The sequence below is a fragment of the Triticum urartu genome, chromosome 6A (genome assembly GCF_056163025.1).
Source record: "Triticum urartu cultivar PI428250 chromosome 6A, HENAU_Tu73, whole genome shotgun sequence".
NCBI classification, from domain to species: Eukaryota; Viridiplantae; Streptophyta; class Magnoliopsida; order Poales; family Poaceae; genus Triticum; species Triticum urartu.
The window spans coordinates 464,730,896-464,740,020 of record NC_141878.1 but is presented as its reverse complement, the minus strand read 5'-3'; positions in this window follow the sequence as shown (position 1 = coordinate 464,740,020).

Sequence of the window (9,125 nt, the reverse complement as noted above, 5' to 3'; positions counted from 1 at the left end):
ATCCATGCGCGGCCAGCCAATGCCAGTGCATCACCCTCAACGGCTCAGAAGTGACCCACACTCTAGCTAGGCGAGCATGCCCAAACGCCGACCCAAACTAGGTATCCACACATCACTCCCTTGTGCACTGTTCCGACGATGTTTGGATATCCTTTCACTGCTCTCTTAGCTTACACGCCTATGCAACTCTGACCTTAACTCTTATTTCTTCTGGAGATATCATCTGAAACAAGCAAATCCATATTTTAGCGAAGCATGACGGCGCTATGGGATCTGGTACACATCTTGCACACCCGTATAACCTTGTAAGTATCTGTCCTCCGGTACAACATCAAGGTCGATTCCTCTTATTTGATCAACCATTCATCGTGTCAAAAATGCAGAGGGGGATGCAAGGAGCACAAGGCCTGCACATACAAGCAAGTGGTAACATGGACTTGTACATGGAACATCCCAAGCGCAAGCAGAGCTGAAGTGAGCCTGTACAACGAGCTAGCGTAAGTCCCTGCATTTCATTTAATTCGTACTGGCATTCGTGTATGATATGTGTGCAGTGGCTGATCCACGAATTCAAGTTACCAGGGGTGAAAATTTAACTTAAAAAATACGAAGGCAGTTGCACTCCGGAAATCAACATAACTTGAGAAATGTGAAGCTACATGCACTTTGAAAACCAGCTAATGATCCAAAGTAGTTCAGATTATAAACACTAAATGATGCAAGCACCAAAAAACACAAAATGCAACATGGTGTACAAGGACTACAAACATGGTCTGTACCTGCTTGAATTATTCATTCTCTGGCTGAAAATATCGAAGTGTAATTGCATGTATAACCAGTGCACAAACTGCATATCAACATATCTATCCTGCACAAGTATGCCAATAGTTTCAAACAACAGATTAGAAAAGTATTTATGCTATGCTGTCATGATACGGGGACTTTCTGGTAGATGGCCTCGATGTTTCCTCAAGCTATGAAAATGCACTATAATTTGCTTGTCATCAATGCCTGCAAATCTCTGTCTCTCTCAACATAGTAGATCATCATTAGACACTAAATCCTTCAATGAGCTTGCAAAATGCTTGCATTAGATCCCTCATTAGACACTATATGTTCACCACCAGGAGCATGTAAAATGTTTGCATCAAATCCTTCATTAGCAGTCTGTTCATTAGACACTTCAAGCTCAAGAACAACATGAGCTTGTATGTTTGCACCGGAAACTTGATTAGATACATCAGATTCAGTCAGTTCAGTATTGATTGGGGGAGTTATAAAATAACTAGAAATTGGTTTCATTTTCTCATAGATTCCCTACATACAAGTAGTCTTACAACACCGTCAAGTTTAACTATCGGCCAGAAATTGAAGAGTTGAATTAGATATAATCAGGGATGTGATGTACCTGCTCGTTGCGCATGCTACTCTTGTAATTAGCGACTGTCCATTTGCGCAAGCTCGATGCCATGCCCGTGCTGCCACCGCTGCCTCCCACGCAGGCTACACCCAGGGTTGGATCTTCATCTTCTTGTCCTTCTGTTCGCTTGAAGCCAGGCGACCGCCCTCCAACGAGGGCGCGAGGAAGTGTTGTGTCGGTCTGTCCAGCGGTGGCTAGGTTAGGAGCGAACTAGACTGGAGGCTGGAGCGAATGAATTGGGATTTTTCCTGCTGTCGATCGATATGGGAGGTGCTCGTTTGGGCCGCGAGCCTGGTATAGGGCCCGCCTTGCACTTATGTTATTGGCCCATCCAAATTGAAACATTTTTCTTCATTTTTTACATTGCCTGCTCGTGCGTTGGGACGAACAAAACTAGCGTGGGCCAACCTAGATGACTCAAACTAGGTGCACACTTTCCAGCCACCTGAGGCGGCCGCCCATACCAGCCCCTATGGTGGCGTCGCCCCTTTTTGCGTGTATGATTGGATAGTGAAAAATATTCTAGTGGCGCTTTTGATTTACCCACAGAATGGTTGAATTGCTTGTTTCTATGAACTGAGTTCGCCAATAATGTGAAGGATGTCAGTCTTTTCATCCTATTGTAGATTACTTAGATCTCGATATGCCAAAAGTAATTGCATGAAATATACAGTAAAAGCTAGTGTGATGTGTTTGGCTACAACTAGTCTGACTACACGTCCTCATATAACATATCAAGGACGCACCATCTTACCAGATTAACCATTCGACTTACCCATGCAGTGTGGGAAGAAAGAAGTATTGGGACTGCGTATCCAAGCAATTGATGCCATGAACTCCTTCGTACAACCATGTAAGCGAAAAAGAAGTTGCAGTGTGCCTGTACAAAGAACTAGCGTAAGTTCAATTACCTGCTTCTGATAATTTTAGTTAGCCACTTATTGCAAAATTGTTTAATTACGTTGCTTGGCTTAATTTAGTTTGCTACTGATTACATAATGGCACATCCTGTTAATCATATTGTAGACTGCGCCTATCTATGTGTTTGATACTTACTGTTAAGAATTACCTGTTTGCCTTAACTTAAATATCTACTTGTTTGTTTAACTGCTTTGCTACTGCAACAGCGGGTTACAATGATGTTAATAACTACTTTTCAGCATCCAATTGAAAATCTTTAATTCCTTGTTTGTTTAACTGGTTTGCTGTTATAACTCCCAGTTGAGATGTTTTGCTAACTTCAACTTTTCTAAATCCAATCGGAACTTTAATGGCAAAACAAGTTAGCCCAAGATCAATGAGCGAGGTCCCCATGGACGTTGCATCATCCCACAGCAGTGGCACCGGCCCAATCGTGCATTATGAATTGCCAACTGCTGATGCTCTAGAGGCTAAACTAGTGGTAGAAAGAGATTCTGCTTCTGCACTTAGAGATGAAGTTGATATGTTGAGGAAGCAAACAGCACAATCACAAGCAGTACTCAAGACAACCATTAAATATTTGGTGGATTTCAAAACGAAGCAAGCTGAGACTGACCAGATTGTTATGGTCCTGAAGGAAAAAATGAAATTAAATTCCTACTTGGTAAATCATAGGTGAAATGTTCTTTCCATAGTTGAATAACCTTTGTGTTGTTTGTTCATGTAATCAATCAAACCATTTGTTTTAGAGATCATGTAATAATTATTTTTTGTTTTTTTGTTTGTAATTTTATTTGAGCACAAGTCTGTATTAATTGATAAGACTCGGAGACATTTCATTTGGATTGCTGTGCCAGACCTACAAATATGCCAATCGGGCTGAATGTGCATTCAGCAATACTAGTATAGATGGACCATAAGTGGCACGCATCAGAAAGGGCCAAGATGCTGGCTAAAAAAGGATGCTGTTGTAGCCAAAAAAGTACAGCGGCCTGGCTTATGTATGTTAGTTGATATTATTGATCCATATACTCTATAAGTGTTTATATGTCTGTTAGTTCCGTACATTCTTGGTTGATTGACTTGGTATTTGAATCTTGATACATCGCTTGTGTACATATCTAAATGGGAGTACACATTATGCTGCGTGTGACTTGGCATTTGTAAACCATATTCATATATGACAGTGGAATACATCTTTGTCGTCCTTTTGAAGATATATAAAAACACATAGAACGATTTATAAAGATTCATATAGGAATACAAAATGGATTCGAATTTAGTTGCCAGGGTACACGTGGATGCTTATTGTCCCAAAATTTGAAAGAAATAGCAAAATGTCCACTCCCACATCGGCTGCCCGAAGCCAAGTGTTTGGGAGATGGAAATTACTGTCTACCCATTACACGGACAATCCATCGGCCCGATTTCCACTGCTCTAAATAGGGGTAGGTTAGTAACTTCAATTAGATGTGACACGACCGCCTCTGAGCCCATTCCGACACGGTGGGCATCAAACATGGGCGGCAAAACTCATTTGATTCAAGCTCGTCCGAAAGACCTCTGTTTCTCCCTCCATTCCCCATTCATACACGGTCGGCGGCAAAACAAACTCTCCTTGTCCGAAATAGATGTAGGCTAATATTTTAAATAGGGGCAGATGTGTAACTTCCATCAGACGTGACACAACCGCCCTACCTGTCAGCCCCGTTCATACACCGTGGGCGCCAACCGTGGGAGCCAACCGTGGGCGGCAAAACACCCTCTCCTCACCCAAAATAGTTACCGGCAAATATTTGGGAGATGCGAGATTACCGTCCTATCCCCAACCGACGAGACGTCCAAATTTGAAATAGGGGATAAGTTCGTAACTTTCCAATATTTCAGACAGCCGCGTCCCAAAAACATGGTTCCCCGTACCTCTCCCTCCATTTTCCCATTCATACACCGTCCGCGCTAGAACACCCCATTCCCACACCATCCTCCATCCGCCACCCCATCCAACGCCGCCGTCCTCCACCACATCCATCGCCACCGTCCTCCACCATGCCGGAGCGCCTACCAAGACCGTGTCATCCACTGCTAGAGATGGACGTTTCTCATCCACGGCAACGGACCAATAGCCTTGCATCGCGTCCTCTCACTTCATCGGCGCCGTCGTCCTCTTTGTCGGGGCCGCTCACACGACCTTCTCTTCCACCGCAACGGGACTTATCCCCCGATGCACCTGTCTACCATCGCAGATCTGCTTCAACACCACGACAGCCATCGCAACCCCGATGCCTACATGGTGCCGCAAGAGAGGTGGTACTTCATATCTCCTCAACTTTTTGATCTCAACCAGAAAATAGATCTTAACTTGGTTACTCTACTTTCTTTTCAGCTCTTAGAATTTAGTTCTTAGTTCGAAGCAAACAATGGATGCTAAATATCATTTCTCCGGTTTGCAGCTTCAAATCTGCCATGGCACAGCCATAATACGGTTTAATTGATCATGCTTAGGGTTTAATTGATCATGTTGGTTCCGTGGTGGTTTCTTTAATGGAAATCAGAGGGGGAACCCTCTTTTGCTAAAAAATATATGCTTAGAGTTTCCCCCTTTTATGAACACTATACGATCAGAATACGTGCTTCGTTTCATAATAACACTGCTCCACCCATCAAGCTAAACAAGCTTAGTTGTTCAAATACGAATATGATATTATTAAAACAGAGTTGTTTAATTGGTCAGCTAAATGTTCCTAAATTAGTTTCGAAAATGCATGTTTGCCGCTCGGGTGTGTATCTCTGTGTGTGGTCTAGTCAGCACGGTTGGGGAGGTGAACTTTGCATATGCAGGGGTTTATAGGGAGACACTCTCCGAGTTGAAACTGCAATGCATTCCATAGATAATCTGACTACTTTTTATGTTTCCATGAATCTCAGATTCTGAACAGCATCATAATGATTATGAGCTTGCGTGCATGAAAAGAATAAAGCAGAACAATGCCATGGCTGTCAAACTTGGCATTAAGGGATTGAAATCAAGTCTGGATGCAATGCAATGCAAACACTCTCCACCTACAGATTCATGCTCGGAATATGATCCTAACAGTGATTCTGAGCTAGAGGGAGACCTAAGTCAATGTAGCTCCCTAGTGGAGGAGTCGGAGGAAGATGCCCTATCTTATTCACCCATCAAGGTACTTGCTCTAACTTTCCAATGTTACATTGCTCGCACATATCTTGCAACTGATGCTTTGCATTGCTTCTACTTTGTTGAACTGCCATTAGCTTAGTTTACGCATCGTGTATGTGAATACGCCCTGCCTATCCATTTTCAGTACATATTCCATCTGTCATCATACCATATTTATCCATTCAAATGTTGTTCTTGTGTATCAGACGTTCAAAAGGAAGAGGGTGATTGCTGATCGTGGAGGAGCACAAGCAAAGTATTTGGAAAAGGTAGTGGCACCTGATAAATCAAATAGCCCATTAGGTGTAGTTGCAATATCACCTGACCCACAAAATACCCCAACTCTAGCAGACTCTAGCCCTACTACACTGGTCATTTCTGATGCCCCAACTCAGCACACCCCAACTGCAGCAAACAGTATGATTATGCCAGTTGACATAGCACCAGCTGTACGACGCAAAACCCCCATTCCAGCAAAGAGTACACCAAATCCAGTTGCCAAATCCCTTTTTGAACCAGAGAGAGCCCCAATTGCAGCAAATAAGACCCCTGTTCCATTTCTTCCCAGTTTAGAAGACGAAGCTTGTGTTGTTGTCAGGAACTTTGTGCGCATCTTTCCTTCATGGAAAGATTATATCGTAGACACAGAACAATTTCCAGTCTTCCTCCACAACTTACGCGTAAGTAATGTACTAATGTTATTCATGGTCATTACTTTATATGTTTCTGCTGACAAAAGATACAAAATTTCATTCTTTTAAATAGGCGAGGTGCAAACTGGATTGTGATGACGAGCAAGGGTTGGTTGCGCTTTTCAAGCACTCGTTGATGAAGTATCATTCCTACCTGAGGCAAGCGCACTTCGATGGCAAGCCTCTGAATGAAATTTCTGTAAAGTCTCCGGTGCTACATTTATCCGACGGTGACTGGAATAATCTTATTACACATTGGTCTCAGCTGCATCGTAAGGTACTGTCTATGATATCACATCACAATTTGAACTACATTTTTGCATTTGCCTTAATGTCTCACTTGTACGAAAACTGTTAGCAGAAGGACATTCATTCTCAAGGGACCACAGAATCTCGCAACTATACTGCACACTGCATTTCTCTTGTGAGTACCTCTTGCCCTGTATGACTATATTTACTTTCATAGCTGTTTGATTATGTAGCATCACTGCACATGTTAGCCTCGTAATCGTCCATTTGGTGGACATTATAAGATCCGTATGGACTCTTACATAAATTTAGAATCAACCCAATGCTTTTGAAGAGGTTTGGCTCTGCAGTCCTCTTGTAAGGACTGAACGTGGTCTATCACTGTACTTACATTAACATCTACTCCCTCCATCCCATAATATAAGAATGTTTTGTACAGTACACCAGTGTTCAAAACACTCTTGTATTATGGGAAGAGGGATTGGTTCATTTTGTAGCATTCTGCATCTTATCTCCCTCGCCCACCATTTACTAAAAAAGATTAGATATTTATTTAATATTACCAACAAGTAGAATACACAGACAATGCCAGTGCAGAAGTGTAGCCCATTGCTCTTGTCAGTACATTTTGTCCTGTAACGCTTGTACTTCCACGGATTGGTAGTTGATTATGTAGCATCAATCTGCATCTTATCTTCATTATCCTCTACCCCTTCCAGTATTATCATATCTATAATTACTCTCTACAAAATGTGGAGTACAGGCAATGCTTATGAAGAAGATTATGTGTTGAAATTCTTGAGTTATCCTTCCCTTGACATGGAGAAGGGCATGATAAAGCCGGTGTTAACTGTTAATGTAAGTCAGTCCTTCTAAAGCCTTTATCCTCAACTGCTGTTTAATTTGCTCATACTCCCTATCGTTTACTGCTATTTAGTTTGCTTTTTCTACCAAAATGCATGTTCGTAAGAACCGTAAGTGTAAGTTTTACTTGTAAAACCAAATTCCTTATTCATACCATGCACATTACTTAATAATCCCTATATGTATGCTTGTTTTTGTGGATCTATAATCCAGTGTGTGGTGAAGCAGCCCATGTTTGCACCTTGTCATCTCCTTTTTTATCTTACTGATGTGGCTGATGATATGAACAACATGCCATGCACATTATACAAAATAGATACAATGATTTTCTTTGCCCTTCATCTATGCTTGTTATGTTGACTTGGTAATCCAGTAGTGTGGTGAAGCTCCCCGCATTATGAACAATGCCAAATTATGCTATTGATATTTTGAACATACTCTTTATTTTCTAATTTGAAATTGGATAGAATTGACACAACAGTTATCATGTTTGTTTATACACGTGGAAAACCTGTCATCTCTCTGCTTTGTTTCAGGGTGATATGCCTGATGGCATGCACAAGTCTGCTGAGGCTGTGAGACAAACCCAACATATATTGCAGCAAAGAAGGCAAAACATCTTGAAGATAGCGAGACAACCCCAAAGTCTTGTCTTGATGCAGTGTTCAAGTTACTTGACACTAATAGTCAGACAAGCTCACATAATTCGTTGTCTGAATCAGTTCGACTTCTTCAGTCCCAAATTCTAGCAGAAAGGCATTCTGTAACTCAACTTCAACTTGAAGTCCTATCTCTAAGAAAGATTGTGGAGAACACCAATGAGAACCTCATCGCTAAATAGCTACACCTGGAAGCTATGACCGACATGCTAGGCCGGTCTCACAGCCTTGCTCAGCAGCTTGCGCAACAGTTCTCCCGCAAGGCTAACCTTTCTTGAACTGTCTTGGAAGTGGTCTCGGTTTAGTATTATTTTGTTACACTGCAATGGTGCCCAGTTTTTGTAATCTGCTTCTACGTTGCGCTTTATGATCACTAGTGGCGAACTTCGATGCCCAGTGGATGTAATATACCTTAAACCCTTTATTGTATAGTGTAGGTTTATTCTAAGTTACTATGCCATAATTTCTTTATTGTATAGAGTAGCTTTGTTCTTAATTCATACTAGTTACGCAGTAGCATGAAATGAACCCCGGCCCATGATTGTGCGAATCAAATCACGGGCTTTTAACAGGATAAAATTGTCTCGGTCCTTGTTTGGCCCAATCAGATATCGGCTGTGAGCAGGCTGGATGCAAACAGGGTCGTAGTTAGGCCCAACTATATGACTGGCTTTTAACAGGCCGAAATTAATATAGGGACAAAATGTTAAACGGGCCCTTAACAGGCCAAAACTAATATCAGGCCGAATTACTAAGTGGGCCTTTAGCAAGTGGGCCCAAAAGCATAGTGTCTAGTTGACGGGCTGAATCTGATATGGGCTATACTTGAGCCCAAAGCCTCTTAAAGAGCCGGACCTGATCTGGGCCGTAATTTGGCCCAGAACCTGGTAGGCTTTTCATGGGTCGGATCTCATATGGGCCACTATTAGGCCCGGAGCGTGGCAGGCCATTAATGGACCGGAACAAATATGGGTCGGCATTTGACCCAAAACATGGCAGCCAGTTAATGGGCCGGCCTACTAGGGTCCTCAAAATCTTGTGGGCCTACAGCTGGGCCGGCCCATTAATGTTGGCGAAATCTCGTGGGCCTTTAGCTGGGCCGGCCCATTATGACCCGCAAGAATCTTGTGGGCTTTACCTGG